Source organism: Rhinolophus sinicus, chromosome 13 (genome assembly GCF_057876585.1).
Source record: "Rhinolophus sinicus isolate RSI-liver-muscle chromosome 13, RSI-T2T, whole genome shotgun sequence".
Lineage (NCBI taxonomy): Eukaryota > Metazoa > Chordata > Mammalia > Chiroptera > Rhinolophidae > Rhinolophus > Rhinolophus sinicus.
In genome coordinates, this window is record NC_142513.1 from 279,760 (window position 1) to 300,028 (window position 20,269).

At 54.4% G+C, this 20,269-nt stretch overlaps 1 protein-coding gene across 5 annotated transcripts in view; it reads right to left on the bottom strand.

Annotated features, from left to right (window-relative positions):
- The window catches only part of DNAJC5 (DnaJ heat shock protein family (Hsp40) member C5), a 33,771-nt gene extending 14,504 nt beyond the window's left edge, over window positions 1-19,267 (bottom strand). For 2 of the 5 annotated variants that reach the window (XM_074317628.2, XM_074317630.2), the window contains exon 1: window positions 18,731-19,227. The gene's annotated coding sequence lies outside the window, so the exon portion shown is untranslated. Of the gene's footprint in view, window positions 1-18,428; window positions 18,692-18,730 lie in introns of those variants that run through there. The other 3 variants (XR_012491207.2, XM_074317629.2, XM_074317631.2) reach the window with 3 other exon arrangements.
- Between the last annotated feature and the right edge of the window lie 1,002 nt (window positions 19,268-20,269).

A 20,269-nucleotide genomic window follows, 5' to 3' on the forward strand; every position in this document is an offset into this window, starting at 1 on the left:
AGGTGAGGGCATTTTTCACAGACACCATCTGTCATGCGGGAGACCCTGCTCGCTGCGCCATTTGTCATGCAGGGAGACCCGCGGGGTCTCTGGTCCCGCTCCCCACACAAGAACGCAGGACATGGTGAGGCCAAAAAGGAACACCCACGGAGCCATAGGTAGGGGAGTCATACCACTATATTCTCTCTGGCGGCACTATACTCTCACTGGAGGCTGGATCCACACTGTCCGCAAACCGCCATCCACACTTGCCAGCCCAGCCGCCATCTTCTTGCTAGCCCCCATCCTTTCTCTCTCTCTTCTCTCCTCTAGCGTAGCCACAGCAGTTATATTAGTGGCCAATGGCTCACTGGTTACAGCTGACGGCCAACTAGCCACAGCTGATGGCCATGCAATCACAATTGGCCATTTACTACCTGAGCCAGCACCTTTCTATGTGAGGCCGAGAGCCTGGAAACTTCTTTCTGGGGCTCCGCCCCCACACTCCACCCCTACAGGCTCTCGCCTCACAATCTACACGACAAGCGTCTTCCGCGAGGGGACCTGTGCGAGGAGCCTGGGGGTGAATGCAATATCCTGGACACAGCCAGGCTCTCTGGGCACAGCCAGGGTTTCTCAGGGCACCACCAGTGCTTCTGGGCACGGCCAGACTTCCTGGACTTCTTAGGGTACCACCTGTCTTCCCGGACACAGCCAGGGTTTTTCAGGGCACCACCAGTACTCCTGGGCACAGCCAGACTTCCTGGACTTCTTAGGGTACCACCTGTCTTCCCGGACACAGCCAGGGTTTCTCAGGGCACCACCAGTACTCCTGGGCACAGCCAGACTTCCTGGACTTCTTAGGGTACCACCTGTCTTCCCGGACACAGCCAGGGTTTCTCAGGGCACCACCAGTACTCCTGGGCACTGCCAGACTTCCTGGACTTCTTAGGGTACCACCTGTCTTTCCGGACACAGCCAGGGTTTCTCAGGGCACCACCAGTACTTCTGGGCACGGCCAGACTTCCTGGACTTCTTAGGGTACCACTAGTTTCCCCGGGCACAGCTAGGATTTCTCAGGGCGCTGCCACTCTCTCTGGGAACAGCCCGACTTCCTGGGCACAGCCAGGGTACCTTCAGGGCTCTACTACTCTCTCTGGGAACAGCCCGACTTCCTGGGCACAGCCAGGGTATCTTCAGGGCTCAGCCAGACCTCTCAGCGCACTGCCACTCTCTCTGGGCCTCTCAGGGTACCCTGCTGGAACAACAGCGACTCACAATCAAGGTGCTTACATATTCTCAATGGCGGCCAGTCAAGAGACAAAAGCAAATATCCCCCAGTTCCACTAACAACAGTTCCCAAACAAACAGTCAAGCAGTCCATTAAATTAGGGATGGAAGGCAATTCCCCATAGTCCATAGTCATTCACCAGGGCTGTCCTGGGGGTGAGGGACGACCTTGACCTCACCCTCATCTCCCATGGAGGACTCAGCAAGCGTTACCTCCTGGGACTATAAGTCCTGCATCCGGGCTGCCTGAGCAGGAACTTCCCCGGCCCACAGGGCTGCAACGACCTTCGCTTTCTCCGGCCTGTGCTGATTGGGGAACCGTCCACATCTTTCCACCTCTCCACGGGGCTCCATCTCTGCAGCAGCTGCATGGCTTTTCCTGTGCTGGTGGGAGAACCGTCCACGTCCTCCCACCCCTCCACGGGGGTCCAGCTCTCCGGCAGCTGCTCCTCCTGGTCTTCCTCAGACTGGGTGTTCACACGCACAAACTGCTCCACCGTCCTTTGGAGAGCTTTGGCCGGCACCATATCCTGCCGACTACGCCATGTGTCATGCGGGAGACCCTGCTCGCTGCGCCATTTGTCATGCAGGGAGACCCGCGGGGTCTCTGGTCCCGCTCCCCACACAAGAACGCAGGACATGGTGAGGCCAAAAAGGAACACCCACGGAGCCATAGGTAGGGGAGTCATACCACTATATTCTCTCTGGCGGCACTATACTCTCACTGGAGGCTGGATCCACACTGTCCGCAAACCGCCATCCACACTTGCCAGCCCAGCCGCCATCTTCTTGCTAGCCCCCATTCTTTCTCTCTCTCTTCTCTCCTCTAGCGTAGCCACAGCAGTTATATTAGTGGCCAATGGCTCACTGGTTACAGCTGACGGCCAACTAGCCACAGCTGATGGCCATGCAATCACAATTGGCCATTTACTACCTGAGCCAGCACCTTTCTATGTGAGGCCGAGAGCCTGGAAACTTCTTTCTGGGGCTCCGCCCCCACACCATCCGAGGGTGCTCAGCGTCACTCCTCACCAGTTAGCTCACTCTTTTCCCCGGCAGTGTACCTGACAAGGCAGCATACAGCAAGCAGAGACATTTAAGCCGGAAGACAAATTCAAAAGCCACAGAACAGATACCACTGCAAAGAAACACAGTGCTGTCACGCCGCCATCTGAGGACCCTCTACGGGGGGGCTGGGAGCTGCCGCCTCACCCAGCAGGTCCCCTGACTGCCTGACAGCACAGCAGTGGAGGCCACCACGGCTCACACCAGACACACACCACAACACATTCCGAGGCTTCCGACTGGCATGGTAACACGATTATCAGGTGTGGGAACAGCGACCCTCATCGGCAAGCCAAAGGTCACAGAAACAAAGTCCCCTGTTCTGCATGTTGCTCCAGGGCTCAGGGGACAGTCCGCTGACTTCCCTGCTCCTGTGACCACCAGGAGCCACGCGTCACAGCACAGCGACTGTGCAACACTGTCCCTACGGGACCGTGGGGATGAAGACGATCCCCCTTGTGTTGCTGGGGCTTCAGGGGCTGTAACTTCATTCACAAGACAGTCTTCCCATGTGGCATCTGTCATTTCTCCGCCAGACGCTGGGAGCTCTGTGGTGAGCAGCACAGCCAACACCTGACGATGGGGAGAGGGCCTGGTGGAGGACACCTGAAACCAGGCGAAGAGAGCCCCAAAGACTTACTTTGATGGGGACAGGCAAGAGGCAGTTTGTTCATGGCTTAAGGTCACTCTGGCTGCAGGTACAGAACGCATGTGAAGAAAATCACACCAGGCACAGCAGACTCTAACTGCTGAAAACCAAAGACCAAGAGAAAATCCTGACAACAGAGAAATGGACATGTTCCATGGGGACCATCATTTTCACCACACTCTCCTCATCGGAGGTCACGGAAGGCAGGGAGCATGTCTTTAAAGAGCTGAAATAAAAAAACCTGTCAAACCAGAATTCTATTTCCGGAAAACACATCCCTCAGAAACAATGGAGAAACAGAACATTTCCAGATAAACAGGAACTAACACAACCCTCACAAAGACCTAAAACACAAGCAATGCCAAGAGTTACCTGGGCTGGAGGGAAATGATAGCAGACAGAAACCGGCACCTTCGGGAAAGACAAGACCGTGGAAACGGTAGGCACCTCGGGAAAGGGTACCTTTCCTCCTTTTGATTTCAGTTGTGGAAAGCCAAAGCGACCGACCCTGGCTTGTGGGTCTGGGATGCAGGTAAGACCAGACACACAGGGCGTCTGTAGGAAAGGAGAGTGGGCGGCAGGGCCCTGCGTGGCTTGAGGTTCCACCTCCGATGGCGTCCTGCCATCTTAGCTCGAGGGCAGGAGGCCTGGGAGGCGGGTCCGTGCTGCACGGGACACTCCTCCCCGTGGAGAGGGTAACACACCAGCACAAGCAGAAACGCTAGACACAAAACGGTCCCGTGTGTGTAAAGACGAGGCGGAGGAAAAGGAATGTCGTGACAAGGCAGTGAGGAGCCTGCAGGGTGACAGGGACTCGGTCACACCTTCACGAGGACACACAGACCAAAAGGGGGCGGTTCAGTCACATCTGTGCGCTGCCCTGTGCGCCAGTCCTACTCACGGAAAAGAAAAAGCGGCTGTCGCCCTCAGGTTACGCGCACAGAGCGGGTCTGCAGGACAGGCCGCCTGCCTGGGGCCACACTGCCACCGGGACACAGCCACAGCCAGGCTCAGCACAGGCTGTAACCCTAAGCTAAACACCAGCCTTTCAAGAAAAAAAAGAGCTGCTATGAACACTATTCAAATGGCTATTTTATATGTCAAGTCAGAGATGAAACAAATGCCGTCCAAGCACAGAAATCACTCCATTTCCACGCTCTTCCCAGTTAGCATTCTTGTTAGAAACTAACCGTCGCAGGCAGCACGCACCTTTAACTTTATGCTCAGCTGGAATCGTCTTGTAACTGGACAGATTTAAATCCCACGGAAGGCCAAGTGAGAGAGACAGTTAAGAAGAGAAAGGAATAATGAAGTTTTGTGAGGTTTTTAAATCATTAAAGGCAACTCCTGAAGTTATCATCTTCTTAATACTTTATTTTCCTAATTTTCTGAAACGAACAGGTATACCTTAATGATTAGAAGAAATAAACATTTTTCCAATGCAGGAAAAAAAGATCATCTGAAAAATACTACCCTACACACTGTAGTTTGCAGAACTACCTGGTGACTGTCCTCAGCTTCCAGTGTGGGCTGCTTTCATTTTCTTGTCATCTGCCTTCTTCAGTTTCCCCAACACCTGCTGGAACCGCAGGCACCTGGCTCCCAGCGGAGCACGCGGTGCGCAGGCCCCAGGGAGTGCCAGGGGACCCGGCTGTGCCCTGCACCAGCCTGCAGCCCAGGGCAGCCCAACGCTCCTGAGCTGGTGGCGCGTCTGCAGCTGAACCCCGCACGGTCAGCTGTCCTCCCGTTTCCTTGGGGCGATAAGCAGAGTGTACACCAGCTGCTGCCTGAAGCAGTGCCTCACCACTCTGTTTTCCCGAAGCTGTTTCAAGCGGTTTTAACTAAATTTCAAAGGCACTTCTGAGGCCCACGTCAAGCTCTGGCGAGCAGGCCCGTCTCCGTGAACTGCACTTGTGCCACCACAGGTCTGTCCCCAGGCCACATTCCCGGAGGGTCAAGCCCTGCCCTCAGGCTGCACCTTCCTCAGTGACATCGATCTCTGAAAACAAAAGGCCATGTTCTGCACACGTGTGGTGCAGCCTGCCGTGCTGCCACCAAGAGCAGTGGGGCCGGCCCAGGCCGCCGGACCAGCCGGCACACACAGGCTGTGGCGCAGCCATGAGCTCCAGACCGGCAGTCGCCAAGCATGGGCGGGAGGGCTTCCTGGAAGACGCAGGCCTCTTCGTGCTGCTGCCGGGGCGTCTGTGAAGCACAGCCCTGCTCCCGCACCACCCCACTGGCCGCAGCCGTCACAGCTCCCCGGCCGGCCCTACACGGCCCTTTGGGAAGCAGGGGACGCCCACTGGCCTACGGAATGACAGGTGGACCACTGACTCGCAGGCACAGGCAGTGCTGTCACGAGTCCTCTGGCTCCTGAAGCCCTGCTCCCTTCACGTGGGGAACTCCTACCCAGACCTGGGAACCCCGCAGAGCACCTGGCCCGGGCCACCTCTGCTGGCCGCAGCTCCGACGTCCGGGCCTGGAGCGCGAAGCACATGCCGTGTGTCCCGCTCCGGCCTCCAAGCTGGACATTCGGCCGTGAACAAGTGAGTGCAGCACACAGGGCCCCACTGATGCCCCTCGGAAAACGGGGACCTTCAGGGAGAGCAGGGGCGCTGACTCTGTGCCTCCAGGTGTTTTGTTTAAAGAGCTGCTGCTGAATGGGACCTACTGTTGGGCGACGTCACCTGCTAGCTTCACAGAACAGATCTGGAAATATCTTAAAAGGGTTGTTCGTTCTGCTTTTAATATTTTATTACGTAGTATTTATGCCCAGAAAGGACTATATGGAACACGTAAGTCATGATCCATAGTGACAAGATAAATACCGTGACCCCCCTTCCATTGACAAACTAGAAAATGACCAACATCTTGGAGCTTCTTCCTGTGTTCTCCCGTGTACCTCACCCTGAATTATTTACCCCCTCGCTTTAAAAATTACCTCGTGCTTCTCCCTCAACACTATTTTAGTTTTAATTTTTTGAGCTTAAAAAAAGGTCTAAGACTGGGTGGCCCTCTGCGGCCGTCAGGTCCACCCACACTGCCGGCTGCGGCTGTAACGCACTCATTTCCAGCACAGGACAGACAAGCCCCCGCGGTGAGGTCACCACGACTCATCACTGCACTCGTGTCGGCGGGCGCTCGGCTCTGCTCTTTCAGTGCTGCCCTGACACCCCCAAGAGATCCCCGCTGTATGAGTTTCTGGAGGGCAGTGCCAGAAACGCAGGGTGGGGAGCGGCTGGCGTACCTGGGTGAGGGGCAGGGCTAGACAGTGGGGGACTTACAGCAACGGAAAATAAACACAGGAGACGTGTTCGGCGTCTTCCCTCATTTGGCAAATTCAAGTTCAGACTACAGCAATTGAAAAATAAAACAAAGGGAGGGAGGAAGGGAAACTGCGAGACATCACTACACACCGATCAGAACTGCTTGAAAAAATAACCAGCAACACGAGTGGGGTGAACTATGCACGCCTAGAACCCTCAGCACGGGGGATGCCGAATGTGGCGGCCACACTGGAACAGTCTGGAAGTTTCTCATAAAGTTGAGAGCAGACTCATCACACGGCCCAGAACCGCACGCCTAAGCATTTATTCAAGAGAAACGAAAACAGATGTTCACGGAAAACCTGCTGTGGACACGTGTAACCGCCAAACCCAGAAGCAACGTGTGTGTCCTTGCGAATGACACGATGGACAAAGGACGCGGCCACCCACGCCACCCGCGTGACTCGCAACACCACCATGCTGAGCGTCAGACAGCCTCAAAGGCACGGGTGCTGGGTCCACATACGCGGCAGAGCGGGGGAAGCAGATGCCAGGGCAGGCGTGTGGGCAGGGCGCCCCACATCCTGAGTTGGCGAGGCCACCCGATCTGTACGCTACACCTCAGAGAACTAACCACACCACAAAAAGGGTCAATTTTACCGAATGTTTATTTGAAAGTAAGAGAAGAAAAAAATCTGGGTTTGCATGTTTTGTCTGTGACTTAGTTTTCTAGTTAGTCATTTTTATTGCAGTTTACAAAAGTCTCATCAGTCTGTGACAGACTGGAAATTAAAAATCAAATAAAATCTGGTCCTTCACCAAACAGTTTAGGAAGAACTTCTGTAGGGTATGTCCCTAAACAGGGAACCTCAGGTCCCAGACACCCAGCAGGCTCTGCATGTGGAGGACGCCCAGGGCCGCCCAGGCCATCGCACGGACCTGCGTGCTCCGGCCACCCCCACCTCAACCATGACCGGCACTGCCCACTGCCCACCCGTCCACGGGCAGAACAGCACCTCGCCCGCCAGAATCCATCCCATGCGGGCTGCTGGGGGCGACTGTGCCCAGTGCCTGCACCAGGAAGGCCCGGTGACTGCAGGGCTTGTCCACGTGTCAGGACACCCGTCCTTTACTGGTTATAAACGCTACAAACATCCTCTGTTTGCTTGCACTTCTTTTCACTTATCATGGTGGCTTCCAATGAATGTAAGTTCTTCAATTTTTCTGTTGTGGTGAAAACTCAAAAACTTACCACCTTAACCATTTTAAATGGACAGTTCAGTATTCTTAACTGTACGCATTGTTGTATAACAGGACCCACAAGTTCTTGATTTTGATGTAACTGAATATACCAAATCTTTGTAAACCTACAAATTTTTCCCCCATCTCTGTTCAATCAATTCTTCTCAATCCCAAGATCAAAAGTAAATTGTCCTATACTTTCTTGTAAAGTTTTGTCATCCACAGGCGATCTGCTCCACCTGGGCCTAACCTGGCATGAGACACAGCCGCGCTCCAGCTGTCCCGTGATGCCCAGGGCCCCGTCCCAGTAGCCCCGCATGGCCCGTCCTCCCTGGGCTGCGAGCACCCCGGCTCACTGCAAATGCCCAGGGTGAGGGCTTTGGGGGCTCCTGACGGCTGCCCCTTGGATAGCACGGTTCCAGCTGCACGGGGCCCAGGTACGTGTGGGATTTTCTGTGACCCGCGCGTTCTCACTGTGTTGTCAGGGGTCAGCTCCAGGGTTGAGAGCCCTGCTACGCAGAGGGCTGGCTGCAGTCACACTCGGGTTTCCCACTGCACAGGTGGCCAGCACCCCATCCCCAGCTGCTCATGGGTCAACTGCATTCTGTTCTTTCCTTAGCAGTTTATTCAAAAACCTCTAAAATTATCTGAGGCAGTGTCAAAACCTTTTAGAAAAGCTCCAAATCCTTTGCTATTTCTACACACATCATTAGACAATACTGCCTAAAACAACTGTATTTTAATACAAGCATCCATTAGGAAGACGAGGGTTTTAAAGGCAATTATAGGGAAGTCAGCGAATCACTCCTCCCCCTCCCCCCTTCTTCCTCCTCCCCCTCCTCCTCCTCCTCCTCCTCCTCCTCCCCCTCCCCCTCCTCCGTACCTAGGTGTGTGCCCCACCCCCACCCCGCGTCCCTGAGCCCAGGCTTCCTGCCCTGAAGTCTGGTGGTGCCATGTAGCAGTGGGGACAGGGCCATGCCACGGGCCTCTCACTGCCTCTGGGGACGCCTGAGATGCCGTGGCCTCGTGGCGGGTCCACTCAGGAATGTGCTGGACAGGCACCCTCGGGAGAACAGAATGCTCACAGGAAAGTTGCAGGCCACAAAGATAACCCACTGTACGCGTATGACACAGTCTGAAACTACAGAAGCTACGAAGAAAAAGGCTAAGTGGAAGGAAAAGGCTATTAGGAAGCCTGAGCAGAGAGGGCGCCCTCTAGCAAGAAAATGTAATCAGAGCAGGGACCTCGGCTCTATAATAAACATTGTTTCCACATGTGGAAATAATGTAAGCATTTTATGGATCTTCAGCAATAAACTTCGACACAAGCAACTTTATGGTCACAAAACAATGTAAATTCCTCTGCCTCAGGGCAAAGGTAGAACCTACAACACTCAGAGGAAGAGGAAGAGGGAAAGGATGACGTATTCAAGGACACTCAAGTTAGAGACGGCAGACAATGTGTGTTGCTGATGGAGCACGACACAGTGACGTCGCACAGACCAAGGGAAGCGCACTGCGCGCGTCTGACTGCGCGCGTCTGACTGCGCACGTCTGACTGCGCACGTCTGACACACGGCTACCAGGGTGGCTGTGATACTGCGAAAGGAGAACAAAAGTGCCGCACGCAGCCTCAGCTCAGGACAGAAGGTACATGTAATCCGTTAGGTGAAGGCTGGGAAACTGGCATGTGAGATGCAAGTGAGAAGCAGCAAAACGCCTCTGTGGAGAGAAGGTGCAGTCTGGGAAGGTCCTGCCGCTTTCCTCATACACACTGGACCCAGCCCTACACAAGAAAAATGGCTAAAAATAAAAACACTAAAAATGTTGCTCCGAAGACAGCTGAATTCTAATCCTTAGAGCAATCTTCATTTAAAATCTGCAAAGAACCAGTGGCCAAAGGGCACTCAAGAAGCAGGTGGTCTAATATATGGTGATGGAAGGAGAACTGACTCTGGGTGGTGAACACACAATGGGATTTATAGATGATGTAATACAGAATTGTACACCTGAAATCTATGTAACTTTACTAACAATTGTCACCCCAATCAACTTTGGAAAAAAAAAAAAGCAGGTGGGTCTTGAGCACATGCCCCAGGAAGGGAGCCAGCTGCGCCCCGTGCTGGGGACAGGCTGAGAACAGGGAAAAGGCTCAGAAGAGCAGCATGCCTAGCTCTGGTGTTATCATCGACTCCAAAATAAAAACGTGAACACACTGCAGAATAGAAGGAACCGGCCACCTATCACTCCAGAGGTGCGATCAAACAACACGGTGAATGTTTAAATTTTTAAAAATTATTACAGTAAAAGACACATTGGCATTAATCTCCCTCAAAATACTCCCCCTCGCTTCGAACACACTTATCCCATCGTTCTTGCCACTTTCGGAAGCAGTTCTAGAAGTCCTCTTTCGTGTCTTTAGTTGCACTTTCGTGGCTGCCTCCATGTCCTGAATCATTTTGACTTTGGGGAAGAGGCAGAAGTCACATGGTGCCAGATCCAGTGAATAAAGTGGATGACGACACACTGTAATGTTTTTATTTGACAGAAATTGCCGTGTACCAACCAGAAGGGACGTGACATGGAGTGTTGTCATGATGGAGGATGGTTTACGGCACACTTTGAAACACCTCTTCTCAACCATAGCTCACTCCCGACTGACTGCACCGAACAAGTTGAAACTTGTCACACACTGTTACTAAGTTTCGATGCGCCGCTTCCTGTATTGAAGATCCCTGCCTTTCCGCTGGATGGCACTCGGCAGCAGCATTCACTGTATTTTGTGATCACAACGGAAAGCCTGTGTCTCACATCACTTCTGGTACTGCAATTTCTGTCAAATAAAAACATTGCGGTGTGTCCTCATCCACCTTATTCACCAGATCTGGCACCATGCGACTTCTGGCTCTTCCCCAAAGTCAAAATGATTCAGGACATGGAGGCAGCCACAACCGTGCAACTAAAGACACTCACGAAAGAGGACGCCCAGAACTGCTTCAGAAAGTGGCAAGAATGATGGGCTGAGTGTATTCGAAGTGAAGGGGAGTATTCTGAGTGGGATTCATGGCAATGTGTCTTTTAGTGCAATGAATTTTTTTGATTTAGACATTCACCGTATTGTTTGATCACACCTCGTATCTGAAGAAGTTATAAGCAGTAGTCAACAAACGTGGAAGGTGGAAAAGAGACGATGCTAAGTGTCACACAGTCTTCTGTTATCTCCATTCCTACCTTAAAACGAATTTCAAATGTAAATAATTCCTCAAGGTGCTGGCAATACAGGAACCCCAAAGATTTTACTTTTCCTCCTTAATTCTGAGAATAAAAAGCAGCACTGATGCTCAGCCTCAAAACAGAGGAATAAAAAGAACAAAACGGTCACTTCTTTAGGGATGACCTCCCACCAACCTTCAAGTTATCAGGCAACCAGCCTGATCGGGCATAGGGACGGTCAATACACCCTGTGCTGGTCACAAAGCAGAGTGTCCATGGATTCCAGCACTGAAAGAAAACCAGTTCTGCCCTCACGACTACACAGCCAGCAGCAGCACCAAGCCTGGCACCCCTGGCGGCAGCAGACAATTGAGGAAGAACCGCAAAGCGCCCCCCAGGGCCACGCCTCGTCCAGAACCGTGGTCTCCCCAATGGTGAAACCGAGCAACTGCCCTGGTCCCGGCAGGGCAGTTGGTAAATGACCAGTCATTTTATCGTAGTAGGGACGTGTGCCCAGACACCAAGTAAGGTTATTGTGTAGTGAACCGATGCTCAGGAAACAGTAAGTCAAAGGGAAGGGAGGTGAGAAGCTGAGCAAAGTAAGTGCAGCTAAGAGCGTCAGTCCGAGAGGGCCAAACAACGCGGGCATTCTCAAAGCCCATTGCAGAGGCGGCTGCCTCTGGTCCCTTTGCCAGTGGCCCTCTGGGTCCTTCCTGCTCACCATCGAGTGGGAATAGCAGGGAAGGGAACGGACGGCATGCAATGAGGCCTTGGGGCAGGGTGCCATCTGCAATCCCTCGTATGCATACACAGGGCCCAGCGCCAGCTCAGACCCCTACCCCCAGAGCACAGTCGACAGACATGTGGCCGGTCCCCCTGTCACTGCACTGCAGCCAGCAAGCCCTCGCCTGTGCACAGCAGCAGAGGAAGGTTCCAGGGCGCAACCATCACTATGACCAAAGACGTCCGGAAAACCTTATTTCCAACTCTAAACACGAACTGACGGGGAGAGAAAGTGTCCCTTGGGACAGTGACGTGCTGGTGCTCCAACCTCACAACACCCAAAGTGTCGCCGTGCTTCTCAGGCCGGCAGACACCTGCTGCTCCCCAGGCTCCCTGCAGCCCCAGAAAACTCACAGGCACCTGGCTCTCGGCAGGGCGGGGAACTGAGGGTAGACAGAGTCTACCCGCGTGAATGGCCACCAGGAGAAACGCTCTCGTCATCTGCAGGTCATCTCAACTTCAAATACCGTGAACATACGCATGACCACAAGCACAGCCACTCGGGACAGGCAGGCTGAGGTGCCTGTTGAAACATTCTGGGACAGCCCCAGGCTCAGGGCCATCACTGAATGACACTGACAAGCAAGTGACCCACCACCCTGCCTATAGCTCCGCCCCCAAGGTGGACCGGATGCCCCAACAGGGCTGCACTCCAGAACGGAAGCTCGAGGCACACCCGTGGGGAAGAGTTCGTAACATGTGACAGATGAGGCAGTATGTCTTCTGCGTCTCCACGAGGTACACACCCAAAACACAGCTGCTGGTCTCAACACCACCGCCCGGCCTGGGCGCGCACGTCCTCGGGGGAGGCAGCTGGCTGTGTCCCACATGGTGATGGCTTCTGGAGAAGCAGACAGACTGGCTTCCGAGTGACTGCCTGCCCGTGACCACGACCAGATCAAACTATTCCTCAAACCTCATATGCAGCCAAGTATAAGGTGCCAATTACACCGTGACAAGCCAACTGTGAGACGCCTGGTGTCAGAGGTGGTGGGTGTGAAAACGGGAAGCAGCACAATGGTGACACGTCGTGCTCACTGCTGCAATTTGCCAACACTGCACTACAATTCAGGGAGCTCCTATCACGGCAGGCACGGAGGGGCACACGCGCCCTGGACCCACTGAGCGTGCCCAGAAGTCTGCTGCTCGGGCTGCTAGTCCAGTGGGGGTGGGTGGGCAACTCTGGGGTCACCTGCTGGGCTCCGTGATGGGGCGAGTTAGTGGACACCTCCACGTGTCCATTGGCAGTGGGGATGGAGATCGTCTCGCACGGTGTCTGGGAGGGAGCGTGTCAAGTGCTAATGACAGTGCCAGGTACACAGGGGACAGCAGCAAGCAGCCAGCACCAAGACCTGCGCTTCCCAGACAACAAGGCCGAGACTCAGAACGTGGAGCAGTCCACTAGAGGCCACTGAGCTCGGGAAGGGCTGCACACTGAGTCCGGCATGCTTCTCAGCACCCATTTCACAAACGGGGGTATGTCTTCCTGAGCCCCACAACTGGCCTTCTTGCACATTAAGTCTTACCTGAGTACGGCACTGTATCAGCCCTCCCCTTATTTTTTAAACAAAAATAAACACACGTATAGACCAATTCTATAATGCTGAGTTGAAGTTAAGCTGGTTATAATTTATTTAACTGTTCGGTGGAACACTAGTATTAACTACTGCTGCACACGTTCCTTCTCGGGGAGACCTACCTTGAAGCCTTTAGGGGCTGCCATCTAACTCAGTGAGGCAGACTGAGTGCCGTCCACTAGTCTCACTCTGGGACCACCCGGGCCACCAGCAACACGGAGACGAGCCGTCCAGCAGCTGGATGGCTGTTCTGAGTTGAGGACAGGGCAGAGGCCGTGGGTCTCCCCAGCTCTGCTTCACAATACACTGCGACGATGATGGCTGAGATAGGCCACAGGAAAAGGCACCAAGCACTGCGCCTCCCCAGACCAGAGCGGGGCGGGTGCCAGGCTGTGCCACTCCCACCTGTTTGCACCACAACCCACTGGCCTGAGCAACATGGAGCCAGAGCCAGTCCACATGGCCGCCAGCCACCAACAGACCCTCAGAGGATGGGCCACAGCTCCCCTTGCATGGGGCGTTTCATGAAGTGTCAGCAGGGGCACACGCATGAGGCAAGGACGGGGGCCACATCAACACTAGTACCAGGGAGCAAAGGGCGCGGCTGGTGACAGTCAGTCAGGATCAGCCAACTTGGCGGGCGAGGCAGGAGGGACCAGCACCAACAGAAACGGCACTCTGCGAGGTGTAAATCCTGTGTTGTCACTTTAACACGCGTGCCGTGTTTGTGTGTATTCAACCACACCTTTATACTGGAGAAAACACGTGACCCTCAGTTTCCTTATCTATAAACTGGGTTAACAGCTACCCTGCGAGGCTGCCCCGAGGACGCGGCAGATGTGCGCTGAGTAACCCTGGCCCCTCACAAACACAGGCTGGGTCACTTCGGGGGGGTTTCCTATGGGGGAGGGGCATCCTCTAAGTGAACTTCATGAGAAACCTACTGGTTCAAACAGAGAGCAACTTAACTGGCACTGGTTACGAAATACCTCACAGATAACCGTCATCCGTAACTGTAGACTTTCTAGTTTCATCACAAAATGAAACAGGACCATTAGACGCCTCAAAATCTGAACTTCACATGTAGATGAAGTCCAGTCCAGTAAAAGCCTTTCTCCAGAACACAACTTCTGTTTTAGTTAACTTAAAAAAGGGATGTTGACTGGTTTCGTGCTTTTAAAAAAATTCGTTTATGACTAAACTTTTTACTTTACTTATAACTAAGTTCCTATTTTAGAGGACACAGCAAATTTTATTGCAACTGGAAAAACCTCAGATTCTAATATCAAACACCACAGCAGCAGCTCAATGACCACCAGGATGTAAAGTGGTAAAATCCCATATGGGTGAGAACAGACACACACTGACTGAACATAAACTTGTAATAGATGACAACAATCATAAAGTCTGTACTCTCTGATCCAGAATTTTCCACTATTTATCTTAGCGAAACCCTCTCACAATACATTTAACACTGCTACTTAATAAAAATTAAATGGGACTGCCTAGCTAAAAACTACACATTTGCTAAATCCCTTCCAAAAGCAGAAGTAAAAACTACAAGTCAGGCGGAGGCAGCCACTGCTCTGCAGAGCGGGGGTCACTCCTGTCCACCGCCTACAGCTTCTTCCCAACAGGCACTGTCTGCCAGGAACCCACGGTGGCCTGTGTCCTTGGGCCTCAGCCCCCGAAGCAACGCGGGGTTAGAACAAGACAGCAGATTTGTCACTGCACCAAGTGACAAAAACAGGCACAGGGCAGGGAGAGCTCTCTAAGAAAGGCGCCGGCCACCCCACAGCCTGCCAGGGCGGGCACAGCGACAGGGTGGCCCGTCAGCATTCCCAGCCTCTGACTCCCAGCTGCAACTTTACAACCAGTTTGTACAGAATTCCTCCGAAACAGCAATGGAGACACCAAATGACTGTACCTTTTGTCTTGTAAAACACCTCGTTTGCTGGCCATACACGTCCAATATAGAAAAGTTACAAGGACGATAAAGTTACAAACGACCCGTGACGATGGGTAAGGCTCACTCACACTCATACATTCAAGGAATAGTCACGACAACTAACAGTGGGTCACACTACTTAAAACTATTAGTCAGGTTTAACATACAAAGGTTTCTGCCACACGACAAAGTTTTAAAACCATTCACGCAGATACCTGTACAACGCAGAATGATTGTGGAATCAAGTGAAACTTTAATGTCTACAGACCAGTCCTGAAAAGGAAACTGCTTAGGATGCCATTTTCCCTGACACCCAAGGCCGGTCTCACTCCCTACTTCCTTCTTTAGAGAATGAGATGCGACACTTCATTTCTGCAATTTCAGTGTTAACTACCAATGCGTTTGCAAAACTCTTAGAATTTAACACTATTTTTATTTGCTGAAGACCTAAATTTATTAAATATCCGCCAGAACCAAGAACCGGGGCGGAACGCATTATTTCACTGACACTACTCACACAAAACGAATGCAGAGGACAAAACACAAGTCTGAAGGCAAGGCTGCCGGGGAATGTAATCCCCAAACCTCGGTGCGGGACAGCAGACCCGCTGCTAATCCTTCCTGAGCATGTCATTATCATCGAGCTGCCCTGGTGCCAGGCCAGCAGGTAGGCAGCAAAGGCACAGCAATTCCCTCTGGCAAGGGGGGCACAGCGTTTTCTCACTGTTCAGCATCTCTGTTGACGAGATAGCTCTCCACTTGTCATCTCCTGCACCCCGCCCCCCTCTAGGCAGGCAGGGCAAGTGCCGTGACCCTCCTTTTAGTGCTGCTTGTCCTCTTTCAGGAAGGAAAGCCTGGCACGGACTCCACAGGCACATGGGGGGAGGACTAGGACAGAGCAGGTGTCTGCAACCCCAAACGCACTGCTCTAACCCTTCGGTTCATCCCAGGGGTGCCGCAGTTTCCACTGCCAAGCAGACAGCACTCACCAAGGAGGGCACCAGCAAGAGTAGCAGTCTCCCCTACTTGTTGTGCAAGAATCCGTCCCCTGGAGGCAGCGGGGTCTGTTTCCGTACTGGAAAACCGGCTGCCTTCGTGGGCTGAGGTCTGGTTTGCCTAGGGCATTGCACGCTCCAGCCCTGCCCCGTGTACTTTACAGGAAGGGGCAGGCATTTTCCAAGGGCGGTAAGTGTACATACCATGACTCTAGAAGGAAACTCCCATCTTACATGCCTTATCATGACCTCTAGGCTCACTGCATTTTAGTCATTCATTCAACGAACACTACTGAACGTCTGCTACATCCCGGGACCAACGAGAGCCCCTCATATCTGGGTCAGCAGCTGGCTATGGGATTCTGCGTAGTGGTGTCAGGTAGGAGGTCAGACACGGACCAGTACATGAGGCCCGAATTCAAGCCCCAGGTCTGAGAGTGAGCAGGCACTGGTCTCCAGGGTACCTCACAACTGAGCACAGTGGCACACACCCTCTGCAAGTGAGGGGACTCAAGGACAAAGATGGTGCAGAAATTCAAGCCCCGGACATTAAGAGTCGCCTGAGCAACACAGGAACATCCACCCACCCGCTCTGAGTTAAGAAGGGCACAAGGTGAAGGTCCTAGACACGACCCCAGAGTCCTTCAGTCACAAAGCAGGACCCAGTTTGGCTTCGTCACAGCAGCACAGTGACAACAGCTCACTTTCCAACAGATTACTCCACCTCCCTCCACTTAACCAACCCATGTCACCTGGTATTAAGACCAGCATGTGGGATTTTGGGTTTTTTTGGGGGGGATAACCAAACACAAAATTTCTGAAAGCATTATCACCAGTGGAGATCTGACTTTAAAAGCTTTATTATTTTGAAATAATCATAAAGATTCACAGGGAGGCCCCAAGCACCTCTGATCTACCTGTAACTGGTTGTGCCCAAAGGGAGGCGACTTGCCACAGACCTCCCTCGGAACCCAGTACCCCCAAGTGCTCAGTACTCACACACGATGACTTCCAAGTGACAAAGTCATCGCATCACCCAGCTGTCAGTAGGCTCGTAGCTTTCATTCACTCAACAAGTATTTACTGGACACACAGTATTGCCTGCAACTGTTCTTTGCACAGAAAAGTCTCTCTATGGACCCTACCTCATAGTAAAATAGTAAGTGTAACAAACATGTGTAATTAAATAGGACATTAAAACAATCAGGTGCTGTGGGAAATCAGGGAAGGGAGACAGGAAACAGGAGGCAGCAGGCTGAAATTTGAGGGAGAGTAGTCAGGGAAGGCCTGGCCTCAGGGAGCACGGGGGTGAGGAAGTTGAGTGTTCCGGGCAGACCTGAAAACAGCATGTGTGTTTGCTCAGAGCGCAGCAAACAGGAGGCGGCAGTGAGTCAGGAGACAGGCCACACAGGGCTGGGGACGGCCCAACAGGGGCTCCCATCCAGAGGCCACAGTGGCTCACAGTCTCCCCCACACACCCGAGTGTCTGCTCAGCCCAAAACCCCTCCAACACTCTGCCTTCACCATGGCTGAAGGGGCCCTGTAACGCTCATCTCCCGGAGTCCAGTGCTGGTCCACGATCACCACCCACAATGACCCTGGGAGACAATGCCGTCTGCACCACCCAGGCATGTCTGCTACACAGCCGGCCGGCCATGCTACCGAGTCCCAGAACCGCGACACAGGCGACAGGAGAACAGTCCAGTATGACATCTCCCAAAGGCTTCGCATCTCATCTCCCATCTGACACATTCCTCAGTCCTGAAATTCAGCACAATATTTAACAAGAGAAAAGCAAGTAAATGAACACAGGTCCTTTGCCTAGCTTCGCCTTTGCGCAACCATGGTAACAGATGGGGCCACTTTTTGATTCGATGATCTCGTCATCAAGACGTTTTTCAAACAGACAACTAAGTCAGGAAAAGGTGTCTAACAATCCAAACACAGCGCCGATTAGGTTCTGACCGGCTGGGTAAAACGCCCCGTCAAGCCTAAACCTCGGGACAGAGAAAGAATGAAACCGGAAACTTTTGCTTCCTTTCCCTGCGTGACACAACTGAGTGAATTTTGAGAAACCACCACTCGGGCACATGGGAGAGGCTCTCCTTAATCCAGCCGCCCCACGGACACCGATACCCAGGAAGGCAAGGACCCTCTGTCACGGGGACAGCGGGAGCGGAGAGACGGCTGCGCGGTCGCCGCGACCCGCAGAGCCGGGATGGCCTGGCGGCGCCCCGCGCAGACCCGCGAGACCCCGGAGTGCGACCCCACCCACACGCGAACGCGGCCCGCTCGGGGCCCCGACGAGGGCACGCCGCACCCTGCGCACCCAGCGGCACCCCGCGTCTTCCGGCGGGCGCGGACCCCGCGGGGCGACCCTGACAAAGACACGCGCGGCGCCGGCCCCCGCGGTGGGCGCACCTTTCCGCCCGCCCGGGGGTCGCCCCGCCGCTGGGTCCGCCGCCCAAACCGCAGCGCCACCGGCCCCCGCCGCAGCAGCGCTCCGGGGAAGCTCCTCCCGCAGACCCCGAGCCCCGGCCCGGAGCGAGGGTCGCCGCCATTTCCGGCCGCGGGCGCGCCGCCCCTCGCCCCGAGGTCCCCGTCACACCAGGCCGCCCCCCGACTTCATTCCGAGGCCCCCGCACAGCCCCGCCACAGCCCCGCCCCGCGCCCGCCACCCACCGGGTCTGACGCGAGGCCCGCTGGGCCCGCCGCGAGCTCACCTGTCCGCGCGCCCGTCCGCCCGCCCGCCCGCCGACTCCGCGGCTCCGCGACTCTGCGGCTCCGCTCCGCGACGCTGCTGGGCAGCCGGCCGACGCGCTCCTCAGCCGGGGCTGCACCTCGGGGACCCCGGGCGTCGGCGGCAGCGGCGGGGGCAGCGGCAGAGGGCGCGGGAGCAGTACCGGCAGAGGCGGGGGCGCGCACGCTCACGCACGCACCCGCACCGGCGCGCGCGCCCCCGGAAGGACGTGGGCTCCGGCGGGTCGCAGTCGCGGACGAGGCAGGCCGCGCGTGCGCCCAGAGCACTAGGCAGACGCTCCGCCCACCTAGGGGCGGAGTCCCAAATGACAGCCCTGGGGCCGAGGCCCCAGACCTGTGGGCGGAGCTTGTTCTGTGGAGCCGGAAGCGCCAGCCGCCAGGCGGTGGCGAGGCCTGCGGCGGATGCCCAAGGTGTTCCTAGGTGAGCGGGCAGGTGCTGCGGCGAGCCGCACGGAAGAAGAGGTGCGGGGACTTGTCTCGAAGCTGAGTGTGCAGCGCTTTACGTAAGGTGGAGAAAACGTAATTGTCATCAAAGAACGCGAGAGGGAACTGGTGAGAGATGACCCGGAGGCGGACGCCCCACAACCAGCCACTGTTGGGGACTGACGTTTGCTCCTCCCTAGAGCGCAGAGATAGGACTTCCTTCCTGCGCAGTCACCAAAGGGCCACTTCCATCATCCAGTCACCCTCTCCCCCCCCCCCCCCCCCCGCCAGAATCACCTACAAACGGCGTGGAAGGGCAGAAACCAACTTTCACTCCCTTCCCTCCCTGGCTCCTCCCATTGACCCCGAGGGAGGGGAGACCTTCCCTATCTAGACTCCTGTAACGGAGTACCTGCTGTTCCTCCTAGAGCGGTTTGTGCCGGTTTTCATCCTAAAAGCCACTCCCACAGGCTTTTCTGGTCAGTGCTCCTGCCTCCGGGCTTCCACTCTTGCCATTGGCCATTTGTCTTCTTATAACAGAAACCTGATGACATCCAAGGCTTCCTATGACAGTAAAATTCAAACTCTTGGCCAACAAGCCCCAGCCCCCATCTACCTCTGCCCTCTTACACCTCTTTACCATCATGCTGGCCCTGGACTGCCCAGTTGGTCCCAGGCTCTGGGCCTGTAAGTGGCAGAGAGCTCGGGAAGTCTCCTGGCAGTCATTCAATTGTGCAATATCAAGCAGGCAGCAAGAAAAGGCCCATGAAAACCAAGAAGCAGAAAGGCCAGGCTGATATCTGTGTCTGTTGATTCAGCGGGTGAAAGATCTGGGGCCAGAATCATAGGATAAATGAGACAACAAGGAGTGGGCACCAATTTCAGACTGAAGTTGAAGCCGTGTCCAGCCTGTGTTGGGAGCTACAAAAACAAATGAATCAGGTCTTAGGGAGGCCCCCCCAACCTAGGAGTTCTGCTTTAGGGACATTCTTCCTAAGAAAATGTTCCCAAATACAGGAAAAGCTGTCAGCACTAGGCAGCTCTTGGTGTTTATATAACACTGAAGACGGAAACCTGCC